The sequence below is a fragment of the Lissotriton vulgaris genome, chromosome 2_1 (genome assembly GCF_964263255.1).
Source record: "Lissotriton vulgaris chromosome 2_1, aLisVul1.2, whole genome shotgun sequence".
Classification (NCBI taxonomy): Eukaryota; Metazoa; Chordata; class Amphibia; order Caudata; family Salamandridae; genus Lissotriton; species Lissotriton vulgaris.
In genome coordinates, this window is record NC_141687.1 from 691782053 (window position 1) to 691800568 (window position 18516).

The following is an 18516-nucleotide window of genomic DNA, read 5'->3' on the forward strand; positions in this document are numbered from 1 at the left end:
AAAGAAAAGGCTTCTCTTCTGCAAATAATAATGGGAAGTGTTGCAATCCGAAAACAGCAACAGGGAGGGGAGGCATGAGAGGCCCGGTGCGCGAGCGCCTGAGTACACTCCAACAAACACACAGGCAGTGTAAGCAAATGGAAATAATGAACAGCAAACAAAAACAGCAGGAGGATTTTCTACTGATTCATGTTTGGTCTGCCTTTTATGAAAACATATGGAGGCGTCGCATTTCCGACACATAAACACAGCAAAGTATGAAATATAGTGTTGGGCAAAAGAAATGCCAACTCCTTGCAAAGGTTGCACACGGTCTGGTCACGGAGCTTGTCACCACCATACTTAATCGACTATGTATCCGGAAAACACCCTCCGACTAGGGGGTATTGCTGAATAACAAGGAGGTAGAAAGATTATAAAGTGGAGGAAAGGCACAAAAATAATTCAAGAGACTGTCATGGATATGAGCATTAGCGGCTTGGCTATCAATCTTACACCAAGAGCAGTGGCACCCGGGTCCAGAAATGAGGGCCCAACTGAACCCGGATTATTGTTCTGTTTTACTACCTCATGGCAATTGGGAGGGGGGAGTATTTTTTTCTTGCTTGCACTCAGGCCCACGTCACTCTTGATACGTAACTGAAGAGAGCTAATTGTGGAGAGGGGAAGAGGTGGAGACAACCCCTTTCGTCCCAGAAGCTCTCCCTGGCTTGCCGCAGCACTTTCCAGGTGTACCTTGGGTAAAACAAACTTCGACCTATGTTTTGCTAGCAGTGGCGGCTCCTCCTTTAAGGCGAAGGAGTGTCACCCCACTGCTTCAGCTGCAAGCTGAATGCAAAGAATAACGTAATAATAACTTTAGTTATTATCATTTTGTTTTTTGTATTCAGCTTGCAGCTGAAGACAGGTGGGCGGGGCAGGTCTCCCTGTGTGTCACAGGGGTAGGAGTGGGGCCCACCTAAAGTGCTTATGACGCTTTGGCCTGCTGTCTCAGGCCGACCAAAGCACTATGCGCACTTTGCATGTGAACATGCACAGCCTGCCAGCCCCTATCTGAGCGTCGAACCATGGCGCTCAGACAAATCACAATGCTGCAAATGCAGTGTTGTGATTGGCCAGTGGATTCTGGGAGTCTGTGTGCTTCCTTCTGTGCAGAGAGGAGGATGGAGAAAGAAGAGGCGGTCTGTGGTAAAATGGTAAGTCCTTCCACCCTGCCCCATCACCCCTGGTTGGCAGCAGCATCTACTGCTCTTCCATCCTTCTGAGATCGGCAAAAAAGGTGTCATTAAAATGGCTACTAGTGACATCAGGGGCTGTCTCACATAGAGAGAGCACTGCAAGTATTAATTTAAGAAAGGTGCACTTAACACCAGAAGCATTAACGCAAAACACAGACTCTGCCTAGTTTTGAGGTGACTGTTGATTTAAATAGTTGAATAGCTGGAGCAGTGCTATCGTACCTCTTTAGACAGTGGTAAACAGTTGCTTCTCAAAGGAATATTAAAAGCATGTGCCACTTTTGTTTGGAAACATAGCAGCGTTGGTTGACATGTCTAAAGTAAGCAATACAACATAACTAAATAACATTCACAAAATAAATATAGCAACACATTTATAACATACAGAGTAAAACAAAACAGTGAAAAGAGAACACAACACAACAACCGCAATACAACAATAGAACATTGCAATAATGCAGCACAAAACCCAGCAGTACTTAAAACAACATGATGCATCGTCAACACAAAAAACTGCCACACAACAAATATGCACAAAAGTACCACATCCAAAATCTTGCTTTCATAAAATGGTGATTGATGATGTTTGCACAAACCACAGATTTTATCACCAATCACATGAAATAGCGCCAATCAAACATATTTGTGATCAGGCCACTATGCACGTGCTTTCCAATGTATTTTAGACATGTTGTAGAGCAATGCAGCTGCTATGCAGCATGCAAAACGTTAGGAAAAAGAGCTATGACATGGCCAGTGCTGGCTTACATCATAGTGCTTTTTAGGTCTCGCCTATGATGAACTCGCTGAAAGCGCGATCTCGCAAGCGAGAACTATAGTCGTCGTCTCAGCAGTCTGAGACCGACGAAGGGAGACAAGACCTGGCCGCACGCAGCGTTTCCCATAGGATAACGTTGTGGGCGTGGCCAGGTCTTGTCTCCACAGCATGCCAATGCAGACCGGATCGCGTCGCGCGCCTCTCTGGAATGCAGGGGGAGTCTGCAGAGGGGCTCGCGGCGCTGTTCATGAGGCTCACGAGATAAACAGACTGGCTTACATCAGTTCTCGTAGTCACGAGCACGCACGCACACTGACACTTTCATCGTGTTATCTGAGAGAACGGTACACATTCAGAGTCTGCTTGCTGCCAGCCAGTAAATGTGTTATTTAAGGCAGCACATCCCTCCTTCGGATTTACAGCAACAAGAACCAAGAGGTGCTGGCCATGTGTTAGGGGATGTTTAGAAATTGCAAAAGCATTTGAGGAAAAGTCTGATTTTCGGGGTGTAGGTTTAATGTGACAATTAACGTGAGGACGTTTGTGTTCTTTTAATTTTTGTTCTCCTAGCTATAGGGAAATCGGATTTATCTTGCTCGCTGAATGCAATTTGAGAATAAAACCGCAATCGTTTCATAAAGCCATTGTCTGGAAAGCGCCACTAAGTTGGAGCTACTTATTGTAACATTGAATGACGTAATTCTGCCTATTTTTAATGGTATAAAGCCTTTGCTGCCGTGCTATTGCTCTTCCACCTCAAATAACATTGATTGAGCTGTTTATGCTGGATACTCAGGGGCGTGGCTTCCTTTGGTGCAGCGAGTTCAGTGGCACCAGGGCACACTGACCCCAGATTGTTGCAGTTTTTTTATGATCTGAACAGCGGCCAGGGCCCCATTTTGTTTCCTTGCACGGGGGCCAATGACACACTGGTTAGGCTACTCTGGTTAATCATGGCTTTCCTATTTTTTGTTGTTGCATGGTCTACTACCAGAAAGTCGAGTCCTAAATATATTTTCATGGTACTTGGATGTGGATTTAGAATTATGAATGCATATTTACCTTTGAATACTTACCTTCATGATGTTTTTGTTGTCCATATTTTTCTAAGCTATATCGTCAATATAGTTAGATCATGAAGGTGCTGAGATGTGGAGTTAAGAACAGTAAATGTATACTTTCCTATATATGCTAACTTCACGATATCTTTTGTGTTCAATAGTTTTGCTTCAAAATATGTATTATTTATTCTGATTTATAACCACGCGGCCAGTTCTACACAGTGTGGTTTGGTCATTGTAGAACGTTGGCCTTGTATGTTGTTGGCCAATGTAAAAGGTTGGCCTTATATGTTGTCAGCGGCATTACCAGTGGCTATCCACTGGTTTGCATCTGTGACCAGCATCTTGTCGCTTGCTGACAGTCACATTTAAGCTTAGTGGCTGGCATTTAAGGGCTTCCTTCTGCTTTGTGGCCTGTAAATTATTGATGCTTTGATTGACACTTCACGTGGCATGTGATATAATTGTAGTTGTTCAGTCATATTGAGCAATAAGCATCTCCATTAGATTACAGGACACAGTATATGAGAGCTAGTTCAGGTTGCATTAGAATAGTCCCCGAACAGCAGGAGAAAAGTGAGACAATGCTAGTATGAAAGCAGAAAAATATATGGTTTTCGAAGAGGTGGTCATGAAGCATGTGCTGCTGGTGTTGAGCAATATGGCTGTGACAACATTGCCGGTCTCCCCAACAATAAAGGTGAATCTGAAGTACAATTTAAAAAAAAAGGTCTATCAATTTCTCATTTTTTACATAACCAATATACACTAGGGTTACAGCAAACTATTCAGCACTGTTCGCCAAAAAATATATCGCTCCAGCAAGAAGCAGGTATTATAATTATCTCGGACACTGTTACAGCAGCTTCTGTCATTTAACACTAACAATTCCGGCAACACAGTAAATTAGATCACCATACCGAAAAAGACAAATAATTAAGGAGAACAATCATGGTGGTTTCAAGTAGGGCAGGGAAAGAAGGGCATCAATATATGACTTCCAGTCAATCAAATCCTCTCTGTTTATCATCCCTTCTCGCCTTCTCCATTTACACAGCTTCTGCCTCTGTCCTTTCCCCTGCTTCATCTCACCATTTCTCATCCAAAGGTGGCTTTAATAGGTCTCACATTTACAAATTTGAGCTATTGGCATTGTAAATGACAATGCCTTTATTTATATGTTTTGAAAACCAGCAACTCATAAATAAACGACATTGTCATTTACAATGCCAATAGCTCTAACTCTCGCAAATGCGAGACCTATTGCATTGCAAATGCTTGTTTTATATGGCAGGTGGGTATGGGTAACACGCACAGCGGGATGGAGTTTGAAAGGGAGCACACAACACAAACAACAAGAGGTGATGGAGGGACCGGGCAACAGGACGGTAAAGAAAGGTGACATGATGAAGCCAATCCTGAATGCGCCATAGCTCTTTTTCTCTTATGGTGTGTAGGGGGAAACCCAGACAATGGGAGAGCAGGGAGTTGGTGGGAAGAAGCAACACAGATAAGGGGAGTGGGGGATGGGAGAGGACGAAGCAAATTGGACAGCAGTGGCGTGGGTACAAGGGAAAGAAGCAATGTGAACAACAGAGGTGGGAGGGGAAGAAGCAACACGGACAAGGGGGTTCGGATAGAAAGAACCAACATGAACAATGGGGTGGGAGGGGAAAAAACAACTTGGATAATGGGAGGGTTGTAGGAACAGTTAAGCAATACAGGAAAAGCACTACGGGGAAGAAGAAAGGAGCAACACAGAGGAAGAACAAAGAAAAAAGTACCTCATCAAAGAGCGAGCAGCGGAAGGACACTATTCAAGATGAAGCCATCATTCATTGGTCCAAGCTACAAACTAAAGAAGAGAAAGTGAAGTCAGCACGCGCTGCCCAATTAGGAGGATAATGAAACTAAAGCATGATAAGCAATGTGTGCGCTCCAAGACCGTGGCTGCAATATCTCTTGCCAGTTTGGAATGTTATTTGAAAGACTCTAGTGCAGCCCCCACCCCCATTATGTAACCCTCTCCAGTACCTAAATCAAAGTACCCTACTTTACTTTTAACTGCATTTAGTGATATTTCTCATCTCTTAGATGTTTCTTAACATTTTATGAAAGTCCTTTTCATTTTCCAACTAATTTCAGGTACCAGTTATCCGGCAGACAATGGGGCTATCTGCAAAGAGGTGCAGCTTCATTTTCAACTTCTCTGCAATGTTGTTACCTAAGACACCTAAAGTGAAAAATCATTGCACTGATTCATTTTGCATCTTAATAATCACCCCGACCCCACAGTGAGCGATATGCATTAGCACTCTTTGATTCATGGTACTTATCCACATGGACATCATTCACCAAAATGCCAGGGGTATTGAAGGAGGAACATCACATGCCATTTGACCTTTATGTTCACTCACACACTTATGCTTACAAATACACACACAATAATCACGGTAAACAGACATAATATCGATTCCAAAATATCGATTGGACAAAATATCGAGTAAAAAATATAGACTGGACAAAATATAGACTAGACAAAATATAGACAACAAAAATATCGAGTAATATCGACTAGAATAGCCAAAATATCGAATCAAAAATATAGACTAGACATAATATAGACTAGATAAAATATAGACAACAAAAATATCGAAAATAAGGTAAGTTATTAATATTTAATAATATTTGTGTAATATAAATCTGTAGCGGGTTGTGGGTTTATAGGGGAATAGGGTGGGAAGTAATTTAATTATAAACAATTAATTATGTAAATTTAATCTAATTGTTAATTAAATAATAATTAGTAATTAATTAAAATATAATTGGTAATTAATTAAAAATGAATAATTGATAAATAATTAATTTTTTGTAATTTATTTTCTGTAGCGGGTTGTGTGTTTACAGGGGAATAGGGCGGGAAGTAATTTAATTATAATTAATTAATTATGTAAATTTAATCTAATTGTTAATTAAATAATAATTGGTAATTACTTAAAATATAATTGGTAATTAATTAAAAATAAATAATTGATAAATAATTAAATTTTAGTAATTTATCTTCTGTAGCGGGTTGTGTGTTTATAGGGGAATAGGGTGGGAAGTAATTTAATTTTAATTAAATAATTATGTAAATTAATTATATTTTTAAATTAATTATTAATTGGTAAATAATTAAAATATAATTAGTAATTAATTTAAAATAATTAATTGGGAATGGTAATTTTCACCCCTACGCTATCCAACGCTTTCCCTACTGTTGCACCGACTGGAGTTGGAATAGTAATTTTTACCCCTACGCTATCCAACGCTTTCCCTACTGTTGCACCCACTGGAGTGAGAATAGTAATTTTTACCCCTACGCTATCCAACGCTTTCCCTACTGTAGCACCCACTGGAGTGGGAATAGTAATTTTTACCCCTACGCTATCCAATGCTTTCCCTACTGTAGCACCCACTGGAGTGGGAATAGTAATTTTTACCCCTACGCTATCCAACGCTTTCCCTACCATTGCACCCACTGGAGTGGGAATAGTAATTTTTACCTCTACGCTATCCAACGCTTTCCCTACTGTAGCACCCACTGGAGTGGGAATAGTAATTTTTACCCCTACACTATCCAACGCTTTCCCTACTGTTGCACCCACTGGAGTGGGAATAGTAATTTTTACCCCTATGCTATCTAACGCTTTCCATACTGTAGCACCCACTGGAGTGGAAATAGTAATTTTGACCCCTACGCTATCCAACGCTTTCCCTACTGTAGCACCCACTGGAGTGGGAATAGTAATTTTTACCCCTACGCTATCCAGCGCTTTCCCTACTGTTGCATTCTTTGGAGTGGGAATAGTAATTTTTACCCCTACACTATCCAACGCTTTCCCTACTGTTGCACCCACTGGAGTGGAAATAGTAATTTTTACCCCTACGCTATCCAACGCTTTCCCTACTGTTGCACCCACTGGAGTGGGAATAGTAAATTTTACCCCTACGCTATCCAACGCTTTCCCTACTCTTGTACCCACTGAAGTGGGAATAGTAATTTTTACCCCTACGCTATCCAACGATCTCTTTAATGTAGCACCCACTGGAGTGGTTACATTAAATTTAAACCTTTTGCTATGCTACGGTAAATATATTCTATATATTTTATTAATAACATGTATTTAAATATATATATGTATTATTATTATTAATTTTTAAAGTTACATTAATTATGTAATAATGTTACATTTATTTAATAATTTTAACAATGTTTATATTAAATATATTTAATATTATAATAGTTTTAACTTATTTTAAAGACATAAAAAAATCGATATTTTGACAGTCTATATTTTTAACACTCGATATTTTAAACTCGATATTTTTGTACTTACCTTAATGAAGATAGAAAGTCGATATTATGTCCCTCAATATTTTTTCATCGATATTATGGGAACTCAATATTTTGGTGGTAGATATTATTTCAGTGATCCAATAATCACACATAAAGACATTCTTTCTCAAATAAACACACTCTCGCCCACAAGCATGCACACAACATAAATTGGAAAGCGTTTTTGATGTACCTCAGCTGCAAGGAAGGGTCATATTCCAGCTAATGCACTCCATTTTCATTTACACTAATAGTAATAGTAGTCACTTTTAGAGTAACAAGTAAATTGACAGAAAACAAGGAAAGTGGAGCCCCAATCACTGTTCAAAAGGAAGAGCTGCCCCAGTGTTCCTGGCACTGATTTTCCACTTCTAAGTTCAGGGATTCAAAGGCAGTGCCAGGGGTCACAAGGATCAAGCCAGAGATCGCAGCTGCGACCCCTGGCGACCCCCTAAGTAACATCCATGCTTGTCCAGTTTATATATACGTTTACCATTCTGACAGTATCAGGCTTTCTTACACCACCTCTCTGAGAATCATTGGCAACTGATTAGTTGAAATCTAAGTAAACCACGCTCATCACTATTTCTTACACAAGTCAGTCAATTAATAGATCGCATTTCTATGATATTATCGAAATATATTAAAACAACGTTCCAAAGATTGTCTTTAAATACCCCATCAATTTGTACGTGATATATTTTTCCACCGTCTTCCACCCATCTCACTACTGCATTATTTGTATCAAGCTCCGCCTTTATTCAACCTTTGCAAATCAAGACACAATTTGCTCATATACACGATTCTTCTTTACAGCTTGAGACCCCGATGCTGCTGTCTGTACATCCAAAGCCTTCAAGGTTTTATAAGGCTGCATCAGACCTGGGATCATTGCAGTATCCACCTTTCGGTTGCTAGTTCCTGCCTGGCAAATTCAAATGAGGCTAACTTTCATGACAAGTTATAACTTAGATTTGATTTATGGATATAAAAAGGAAGGTTTAGGCTTGGTAAAAGATGTATTTTGCCATGTGAACTCGGCAGTTATACAACAGCACTGCAGGCTAAGGTGGCAGGCCTGTGACTTGCTCTGAAGTAATACATAAGTGGCTCAATGAGTGCTGCAGACCCGCTAGTAGCATTTAAATTACAGACCCTAGATACAGATAAGGCCATGTTCTAGGGACTTGTAAGTAAATTAAATTGGCCCATCAAGTGTAAGCCAATTGTACCATGTTTTAGGGGGAAACACCCTTTACAGTGACTGTGTTTCCACGCGGTGTCATCGCAATGCGACTTTCACATCGCAGGTGGCTTCACAACGCATGCATTCATAACGCATGCTACAACAGCGCAGTGACATATACATCGCTAGCGATGACAACGCAATGCAATGACATGATATGGCAGATGACGTTATTTGGTGGGTAACTCGTATTGGCTCGTGTCATCTCTCTGAACTCTGTACTCCTGACGCACCTGAATTTCTGTCTATTGAAAAGAAGGGCTCTCTTAACTCTATGTTGTAAAATTCAGAAATCTTTGGGCTTATTTAGCCCCTGGCTTCGCACGTGCATCACTTTTAATATGGTAAAAAGCGGTGCACCTGCGGTGCAAGGGGCTTCTAAATAAGCCCCCTAGTCTATCTTCATCAACAATATTTTCAAAGGTTGGGCCATATCTGATGTTGCAATGCGCCGGTCTATGAATGCAACTTCATGAAGGTCAACGTACTGAAATATAAATATGGCCTAGCCGCGAGAGCTGTCTGTCCTGACAGTATTTGTAAACGACTTTTTCTCAAAAATGCATTTATAAAAAACAACCCTCCCAAACACCAACCTCGGACAATGTGAGATTCAAATACGAATACATTTAAATGATGGTGCTCTCAAAGTGAATATTTCGAGACCTATGTTTCATGCAATAATCTTAAAACATGTCTGTAGTAAAGGAAGATCAGGAGTCCACTTGATAGGTTAAGATCCTTTATTCAGGTTCCTTCCAGGTTAGACAGATAGATTACTTTATAATGTAGATAGATAGGAAACCCCACCAGGAGCTCGCTGTTGGTAGCTCAGCCTCAGGTGACCAACTGCCACAACCAGGCAATAGAGAGGTACAACCAGCTAGAGAGATACTCTGGCATTCTATGATGTCATAGGTATTGTAGTATTGTCTAGCCAGAGAGGAACAGTGAAGATAGTGTTTACTACATATCCTCTCTCTTTATAGAGAAATAACAGAACAAAGGAAAACTCAGTAACAATACCTCATAAGTCTCAAACAGCAAGGAAGTACACATTTTAGAACAACCAAAAGTAGTAGTGTACAATAAAAGATGACTTTAACATGAGGTATTATTATTTGAGAAAAACACAAAGATTCAATATTATGACATCAGACTATGACATAATATACCACATCCCCTCTCCTTAACAAAAGAGTGAGGTTTTGAAACAAACCAAGACTACCCTCAACACAACCCTTGATGAAGAAATGTCAACACTTAATGTATGACAAGAATGTAACTCGAATCTTACCTAAATGAAGCCCTGGCCAGTAGCTACAAGAAGGTAGACTCAGATAAAACATAGTGTAAACACAATCTTTATCAATAACAGGAGACTTTGAACCTGAGAAGGGTACTCTGCAGGACAGCATGGTTACACTGCAGGACAGCATGGGCATTGACTACCCAAAAAAAACAAAGTGCCACGGAGGGACGTCACCGTGGCACCATGGAAACAGCACAGGGAGTAGAGGTAGGAGCGTGCGCTGAGAACACGCGCTGAGAACACTTTTGAAGAGGGCAGCTCGCGCGTGATTGATAAACTAAACTGCCAAACAGCTGTACAGAAACGAGGCTCTCTGTGACTAAGGCAAACTGCGCAAACGTACAACAAGGCCACAACAATCCAGTTACCTCACATGACGCTGCAATACACCAACTGGGAAAAGTCTCTTCTTGTCTTGTAAGTGGTTCCTCTCAAAGCACTCGCCCAGACAGTTCCTCTGTGAAAGATTATAAAAGTTCTCTGCAGATGTCACTGAATTTGCTAATAAACTGCCTCATATACGCACTTGCATAGTGCAGCTGTGAAGAAAGTGCCAAGTTGCAAGTTGAAAACGTACTTCCTTCGTCTTTAGATGTAACTTGCCAAAGTATAATTTGCCAGTTTCTGCCAACTTCTGACGCCTCCCAAACTGGATGAAGGCCAATTGAAATAAAAAAAAAACACACACACCGCAGGCCTCAGGGAAGAGTGTTGCTGGAGAAACTTTACCAGGCAGGAGCAGCGTGAAAGCAGGCAAATTAATAACACAGGCGGTTGCAGACTGTAGAGACACTAGCCCAGAGTGCAGGCTGTCCAGGTGGAATAGACACTGGTGGGGTTGGCTGGGGCATTACCTTTGGGTTTCAATTTGAGTTTGAGAGTCTACAAAGTCTTTAGTTCCTTATCCTTGAGTTCCTTAGTTGTCCTTTCTCCTTAGTGCACGCAGAGGTTCATCCTTCTTAAGAAACGTCGCCAAACTGTAGTAAAGGAAGATCAGGAGTCCACTTGATAGGTTAAGATCCTTTATTCAGGTTCCTTCCAGGTTAGACAGATAGATTACTTTATAATGTAGATAGATAGGAAACCCCACCAGGAGCTCGCTGTTGGTAGCTCAGCCTCAGGTGACCAACTGCCACAACCAGGCAATAGAGAGGTACAACCAGCTAGAGAGATACTCTGGCATTCTATGATGTCATAGGTATTGTAGTATTGTCTAGCCAGAGAGGAACAGTGAAGATAGTGTTTACTACAATGTCTAACTCAAATAAATACTCAGGATCGGTGGTGTGCTGTAATTGATGGGAGCTGTAATTCGACATTATAGGCTCTGCAAATGTGACCATGCTACACCTAGTCTTTGTAACAAATATCACGATATTTTCAGAAGGAACCTGACGATTAACAGGTGAAACGTGCACAGAGAGCAGGCGGTCTAAAATTCATGGGCCTCATTTATGAAAGCCTTGCGCCATCGGTGCGTCACTTTTTCCCATGTTAAAAGTGACGCACCGGCGGCGCAAGGCCTTCATAAATAAGGCCCCATGTTTCCTGGAAGCACGGTCCCTCGCTGCGCAAAAGGTTTTGTACATAAAGCTCGGCGGCCGGCCCACAGCTCTATAAAAAGTGTGCGCCGTAACAATCGACATTATGAGAAGTCTGTACCACAAGAAGAACTTTTTTATAACCTTCCCTGCCCAATAAAAACTTCTTGGAATTCCCCATCCTAAACACCCCATAAGGTACTGGAAGAGGCCTTACCCCCGCCCTCCGCGGTGGTGATGCTCCCCTGAGGAAATGAACCCCCTCCCCAATCACCACTGGGGGTGCTGGTGCTGCCGGGGACCCCTCCCCGTCTCATCCACTCATAGGGGTTCCGCCTCTGGGAGTTAGGGAAGAGCTGGGGCCCGGCGCTGCCCAGGGCCGGCTGCAGCATCCCCTAGCCCCAGGGGCTGCACAGGGTTAAAGTCCGCTGAGCTGAAGCCCATCTGTGCCGGGTTGGCGGGTGCTGCCTGGGCTAGCCCAGGGGGTCCGTATCCATTCCATTCATCCCTCGTGGGCGCATAGGGGTCGCCCCAAGACGCGGGCCCCTGCCCGTGGTGTTGCTAACTGCCGATGCCCGTCAGGTGGTGGTGGCAGCTGGTGAAGTCGAGGTATTGTGGGGGTGCCGGCACATACCCTTGCGGGCTCAGGCTCAGGCCAGGGTGCCTGGTGCCAGGGTGAGGGTACATGGCAGACCCCTTATCCAGAAGATACCCCACATACATTTTCCAGGAGGGGTGCTGTGGGCATGCTGCGCCCCGAGGCTGCCTCCAGGTGCCCTGCTGAAGCGCTCTGTGCGCCCTGCGAGTCCTGCCGCTGTTGTATGTTGTCAGAAGCTTGTTTTATATGGCGCACTCGAACTGGTGAACACCATAAAGAGAGTTAATGGTTAGCCCGTGGCTCATACTGCAGTTTCCTCTCTGGTGCCGGCGGTAATTTAGCACGGTACAGCTGGACATTCAAAAGAGAACTCCGGTTTACCGATCATCTTTCGGTTGCTTATTACAATACTTGTGTTGGGTGTTTAACTGCTGTTAATAAGGTGCAACCGATGCCCAGACATTCTTTAAAAGCGTAAAAGTCGCAACATAATGAAGTAATTCCATCATAAATTGTGCTGCATTACGCCACATGGGTTGGCTTTTCTTTCTGTATAATTTGGCCAAACCTAAGTGAAGAATTAGCATCATGGGGACGGCGGCAGAGGGGGGGAGGCAGTGGGGGCCAAGGGTTAGAGGCGGGATCACGCATTGGGCCAACAAACATGCTAAAACTGTGGTAGGACAGAAAGAATGCGTTGTCATGACGTGCGATGTAATCGTCTGCGATGCCTGGTTACTCACCGGTAATACTCATTACTCCGAGTACTGGTCTCCCCGTCCCATTCCTGACAAGTGAGCAGCTAGTCTGCTCTACTGAAACTCTACCTAGCTGAGCTGTTTGCACTTCCCCCTATGATGATGTCACCGTCACGTGACTATAAAGGGGGAAGTACATCCTCTAAACATCCTGAGAATACCAAAGAAACCCAGAACGAAAAACAGACAATCACCCAAAGAAAACCCAAACCAGGGAGGGAGGGAAGGGCTCAGGAATGGGACGGGGAGACCAGGACTCGGAGTAATGAGTATTACCAGTGAGTAACCGGGCATTACCTCCTCGTCCTGTCTCCCCGTCCCATTCCTGACAAGTGAGCCCATACCCAAGCACACGGTGATTGTGAGAAAAAAACAGACCAGAAAGTATGAGAAAAAACAGGTTCATTTTAATCAATAGAAAACAGCACAGACTACAAATCATGTACAGAAGACAGGACACAAGCCCCAAAAGCAGCAGAGGCCGCCACCCCCAACTGAAGACGGTAATGTGCAACAAAAGTATGGGGAGAAGCCCAGGTGGCAGCATTGCAAATGTCTTTCAACGAGGCCCCCTTAAACATGGCCCAGGAGGACGACACGCTCCTAGTCGACCTACCCTGAACGGAAGAAGGCAGAGGACAGTGGGCAGAATCGTAAGCAGAAACCACAGCGCCCATGACCCAACGAGACAAGGTGGACAAAGAAGGGCGAAGCCCCAGCCCCGAGAGGCCATAGGTGACAAAAAGGGAATCAACTCTACGGAAACCAGCCGTACGCTCCAAGTAGATGCGGAGAGCCTTCAGCATATCCAACGAATGGAGGAGCACCTCCTCGGGAGAGGCAGGAGCCGGAAAAAACACCAGGAGAACAATATCCTCCTGACAGTGAAAGGAAGACACCACCGTAGGAAGAAAGAACTGACTCGGACGGAGAATGACCTTATCATCGCAAAAGCGTAGAGGGGGTGTAATGGCAGGGTTTTTGGCTTTATTTAGCAGTGATAATAGATCATTATTCTTGCTCGCATCTAGTATAGGTATTCTTAGCCTGTGTTGGCCCTTTTAAGCCCTTTTTCCAGACCTAGAAGAGGATAGCTGCTTAATATGCCTTTATTCTTGACTTTAACCTGTCTATTGCCTATTGGCTTTGACATATTAGACATATTGGTATGGTTTATGTAGGTATTCTGACAGAGCTAAGGAGCATTTCACCCCTTTCAGGCCTAAAGCTAGAGAGACTCCATCTTGATGGAAGCAGGGAGGCTTTTCAGGGCAAAGGCGAAGTTTATAGTTAAGGCTGTTTTCCACTTGGAGAGAACCGGTCTGGGCCAGCCCTTATCGGTAGGCTGTATTATTCTCTGTGTAGAAGACACAACAAAAGGCCGGCCGGCTGGTGTGTGTCCTTGATGCGAGGTGATGCAGAGACCTGGTAAGCGGAGGGCTGATGGATGGAACTTTCCATGAGGAAACAGCATTCTATATTTGTGAAGTGCAGAGGCGGAGTCAGTCAGTCAAGCAGAGGGGAGTCGAGGAGTCAGTCGAGGAGAGAGTCCAGCAGAGAGGAGAGCAGTGGAGTGGAGTTGGCAGAGAGAGAGAGAGAGGGTTCAATCTGGAGAAGAGCTGAGTTGAATAGTGAGCTGGAACTGAAGGAAGCAGTCAGAAGCAGTTGTTTATCAGGAGGAAGTGTGAATAGCTGGAGTCTGAAGTAATGCCTTTTAGAAGAGATAGAGGAGAGCTCGTGGATTAACCTATGGGAGCAGATGGAATTGGACATTGGCGCAGAGATAGAACGACTAAGATAGTAGAATGAACGGTGATCAGAGCGGCAGGAACCATTAAAGAGTGAAGACGCAAAGTGGAGAGACAGTCAGAGCGGGGGAGAGGAGTCCAGAGACAGAGCGATCAGCGCAGAGGTGTACCCAAGAGTGCAGGAGAGGAGAGAGAGCATGAGATGAGCCAAGGCACAGACGAGAGAGGAACCCAGATGACAGCTAGAACAAGACTTCACACTAATCAGGTGATATTGTTTTCATCACATTAGCTACACTTAATCTTTTCCCTTTCAGCGGAGTGTTCCTGTTATGTGTAATCCTTCTCTTTCAAGCGGTGTGTTCTACCTATAGCCTTTGTTAGATTTGCATAAATGTTTATATTACTGTAATAAATGTCCCCAGTTTATAACTAACTGGCGTGTAGTCCCTATTCTTGTTCACTAAAGGTAAATGGCACTTCTAGGTAATTGCTAGGCGCATGAATGGATGAGTAATCCCAATCAGGTGAGTGGTGATCACATAAATAGGGAGTGAGTGGACCTTTGATGCCAAGAGCAGGTAATACACAATAATCTGAAACCATATCCAAAGTCATCATTGTAGTTTCATCCTGAGTAGACAGCTGAGATAATATCCCAATATATATATATATGTATAGGTGTTCATAGGAATGTGGTCGTCGTTTGACATGCGGCGTTAATGAGAACGGCAGGAGGGATACTGCCGTGTAAAGCCACCGGATTGTGGTATAAGACTAAGTGAGAGCGTCAGGAGGGACACTGACGTGTAAAAGGGAGCATTGGGTTCTGCAGGCCCGTGTGTAGACGCACCAGATTGTGTGTCAGATCTGCCCTAGGGTAGAACGGTCTGGGTCGGGGTGACCGCGAGGCCAACTGATGTGAATAAGTGTAGTGTAGGGTATGGATATCCCTAGTAATCAGTGAGTATTCTTAGTATCCTTATAGATTTAGTGGTGTTTTTGATAATATGAGCTTGTATATTGCGAGTTCCCTATCCTCAGGTAGGTACCAGGTGCCTGGATAGGTGGTCCTGAGGACGGAAGGTGAGTACGTTTTGGCTGGGTCATAGGGGCCCCTGGGGGCTGATCCCATCTAAACAGAAAATCCAGCCATTACAGGGGGGGAAGCCATCAGCGCCCCAATCTCACCAACTCTCCGCCCGGAAGTAATGGCCACCAGGAAAATAACCTTAGCAGAAAGGAATTTCAGGGCCACGGAGTCCAAAGGCTCGAAAGGAGGACCCGTCAAAGCCCGGAGAACCAAGGGAAGATCCCAAGGAGGAACAGGAGAACGAGAGACAGGACGCTGAAGCAAGAAACTCAGCAGAAGGCGAGCCACCAACGGGGAGACAGAGGAAACAGAACAACCCTGGAAAGCGAGAATGGCAGCCCACTGGGCCCGTAGGGAAGAAACCGCAAGCCCCAAGACGAAACCATCCTGCAAGAAGTCCAAAACCTTCACGGCCTCACAGGAGGCAGAAGAGAGACCCCTCACAAGACACCAGGAGGAGAAATTCTTCCAGTGACGGTCATACGACTTTAAAGTGGAAGGACGCCGAGAAAGCTGGAGACAACGGGCAACCTCAACCGAGCAACCCAGACCTAGTAAACTCAACCTCTCAAGTGCCAAACCCCCAGCCGGAGGCGACGCAGGAAGGCAACCCCCAGAAGAGGAGCCCGCAGCGGGGAGGGAGACAGGGGAAACCTCCAATGAGGGCAAACAGAAAAGGTCAGCAGAAGGGGGAACCAAGACTGCCGAGACAATTCCGGAACCACAAGGAGAACCTCCGCCCGTTCCCAACGAACCTCCCGGAGGACCCTCGGAATTAAGGAAAACGGAGGGAAGGCAAACAGCAGACCCCTCAACCACGAAATCGAGAAAGCATCGGTAGCCCACGCCAACGGAGAGGGAACTATGCTGCAAAACCGAGGAAGAAGGGCGGATTCCTCCGAGGCAAACAGATCCAGCCAAGGAAGGCGGAACCGGAGGACAATCAGGTCGAACAGATCCGGGGACAGACAAAGGGACACCGAGGAGGGGAACACCCTGCTCAAAGAATCCGCAGGCCCATTCTAGTTCCCCGGAAGATAGACCGCCATCAGAGACAAGAGATTCGACTCGGCCCAAAGGCCGATCTCCTGGGACAGGAGAAACAGAGCACGACACATGCCCCCCTGGTGATTCACATAAGAACGAACCACCTGATTGTCCGTCTGCACAGAAACCGCCCGACCCCGAAGGAGAGGAGCGAACCAAAGAAGAGCCAACAAAACCGCACTCAATTCCTTCCAGTTCGATGACTGGAGGGACTCGAAACTGGACCACCGACCCTGAGCCTTGGAGGAACCCAGAACAGCACCCCACTGGCATCTGAACAGAACAGCACTGGCATCCATGGAAAACACGACTACAGACTGAGGAGGAAGGAGATCTAACCCCCGGGAAAGAGAGAGAGGGGACAACCACCACTGGAGATCCGCCCGAATCCCCGGAGTGACAGGGATCAGAGTCTCATAGTCCAAGGAGGCAGGATCCCAGTGCAACAGGACATGATGCAAAAGGGGGTACAGATGGAGTCTGGACCAAGGAAGGAGATGCAGAGTGGAAGCCATCTCCCCCTGACTCCGCAACCAGAGATGAGCAGACACGCAGGATTGGGACAGAAGCCAGGAAAGGTAACGAAACAAAGTCAACTGGCGCTCCTGCAAGAGAAAAACCATGTCCAAGTCCATGCGGAAGAGAGCCCCCAGGAACTTCAGTGACTGGGAGGGCACCAGGGAGGACTTCCTGTGGTTGATAAGGAACCCAAAGGAACCGAGCAGAAGACACACCTGGTCCACATCCGACAGAGCCTGTGAAAAAGAAGGAGAGACAATCAACCAGTCATCCAGATATGGAAAAACCAGAAGACCCCTGGAATGAAGAATAACCACCAGAGGGGCCAAGAGCTTGGTGAGCACCCTGGGCGCCGAGGAAAGGCAGAAAGGGAGCACCCGGAACTGATAGTGAAGGCCTCCCACAGCAAACCGGAGAAAACGCTGGTCTTCCGGATGTACAGGAACGTGCAGATATGCATCCATGAGATCCAGGGACGCCAGGAAGCCCCCCGGCAGGACCAGAGGCAAGATGGACTGGAGAGTCACACATCTTGAACGGACGGTGGACAACGAAGCAATTGACCCGCTTCAGATCCAGAACAGGACGAAGATCCGAAGTGTCCTTTCTTCGAGACAAGAAAGAGCATAGAATAGCAACCCCTGCCCCTCTCCAGAGGGGGGACCTCCACAACAGCCCTCTTCTCCAACAGGAGCCGCACACCTGTTAACAAAGCATCCCTGCGCAGAGGAAGAAGCAGGGGAGTTTGCACAAAACCCGGAGGAGGAGGAGAGAAAAACTCTATCCTTCAACCTTCCGAAACAGTCTGAACTGCCCAGGCATCTGGTACCGATAACCACTGGGCGCGGAAGGACTGGAGGCGACCACCAACTGGCAAGGGCAGACAGTCATTGAGAAGAGGATGAAGCGGGGGTGGCAACACTGGCAGCGGCGCGGGGCTTGGCACTTCCAGGGGCCCCCCGGCCACGACCCCTGCCACGAAAGGGCTGAGAAGCGCCACGAGCAGGAGGCCCAAAAGCGCGACGGTAACCAAATCCACAACCCAGAGAAGGAGGGCGGACCGGAGCCACCAGCTTGCGGTTCTCAGCAGACTGCTTGACAATACCCTCCAGCTGAGGACCGAACACCTTGGAACCAGCAAAGGGCAACTTAAGGAAGACCGACTTCTGTGAAGAGTCCGCCTTCCAGGAAAGCATCCA

At 45.3% G+C, this 18516-nt stretch overlaps 1 long non-coding RNA gene and 1 pseudogene across 1 annotated transcript in view; both read right to left on the reverse strand.

Annotated features, from left to right (window-relative positions):
- LOC147730988 (uncharacterized) overlaps positions 1 to 10494 on the reverse strand; it is a 43919-nt gene extending 33425 nt beyond the window's left edge. The window contains exons 1-2 of the long non-coding RNA XR_015308616.1: positions 10382 to 10494; positions 4862 to 4932 (exon numbers count right to left, since the gene is read on the reverse strand). This is a non-coding gene — a long non-coding RNA (uncharacterized LOC147730988). The remainder of the gene's footprint in view (positions 1 to 4861; positions 4933 to 10381) is intronic.
- A 1242-nt stretch (positions 10495 to 11736) lies between these two features.
- LOC147730989 (homeobox protein CDX-1 pseudogene) lies at positions 11737 to 12277 on the reverse strand (annotated as a pseudogene).
- Between the last annotated feature and the right edge of the window lie 6239 nt (positions 12278 to 18516).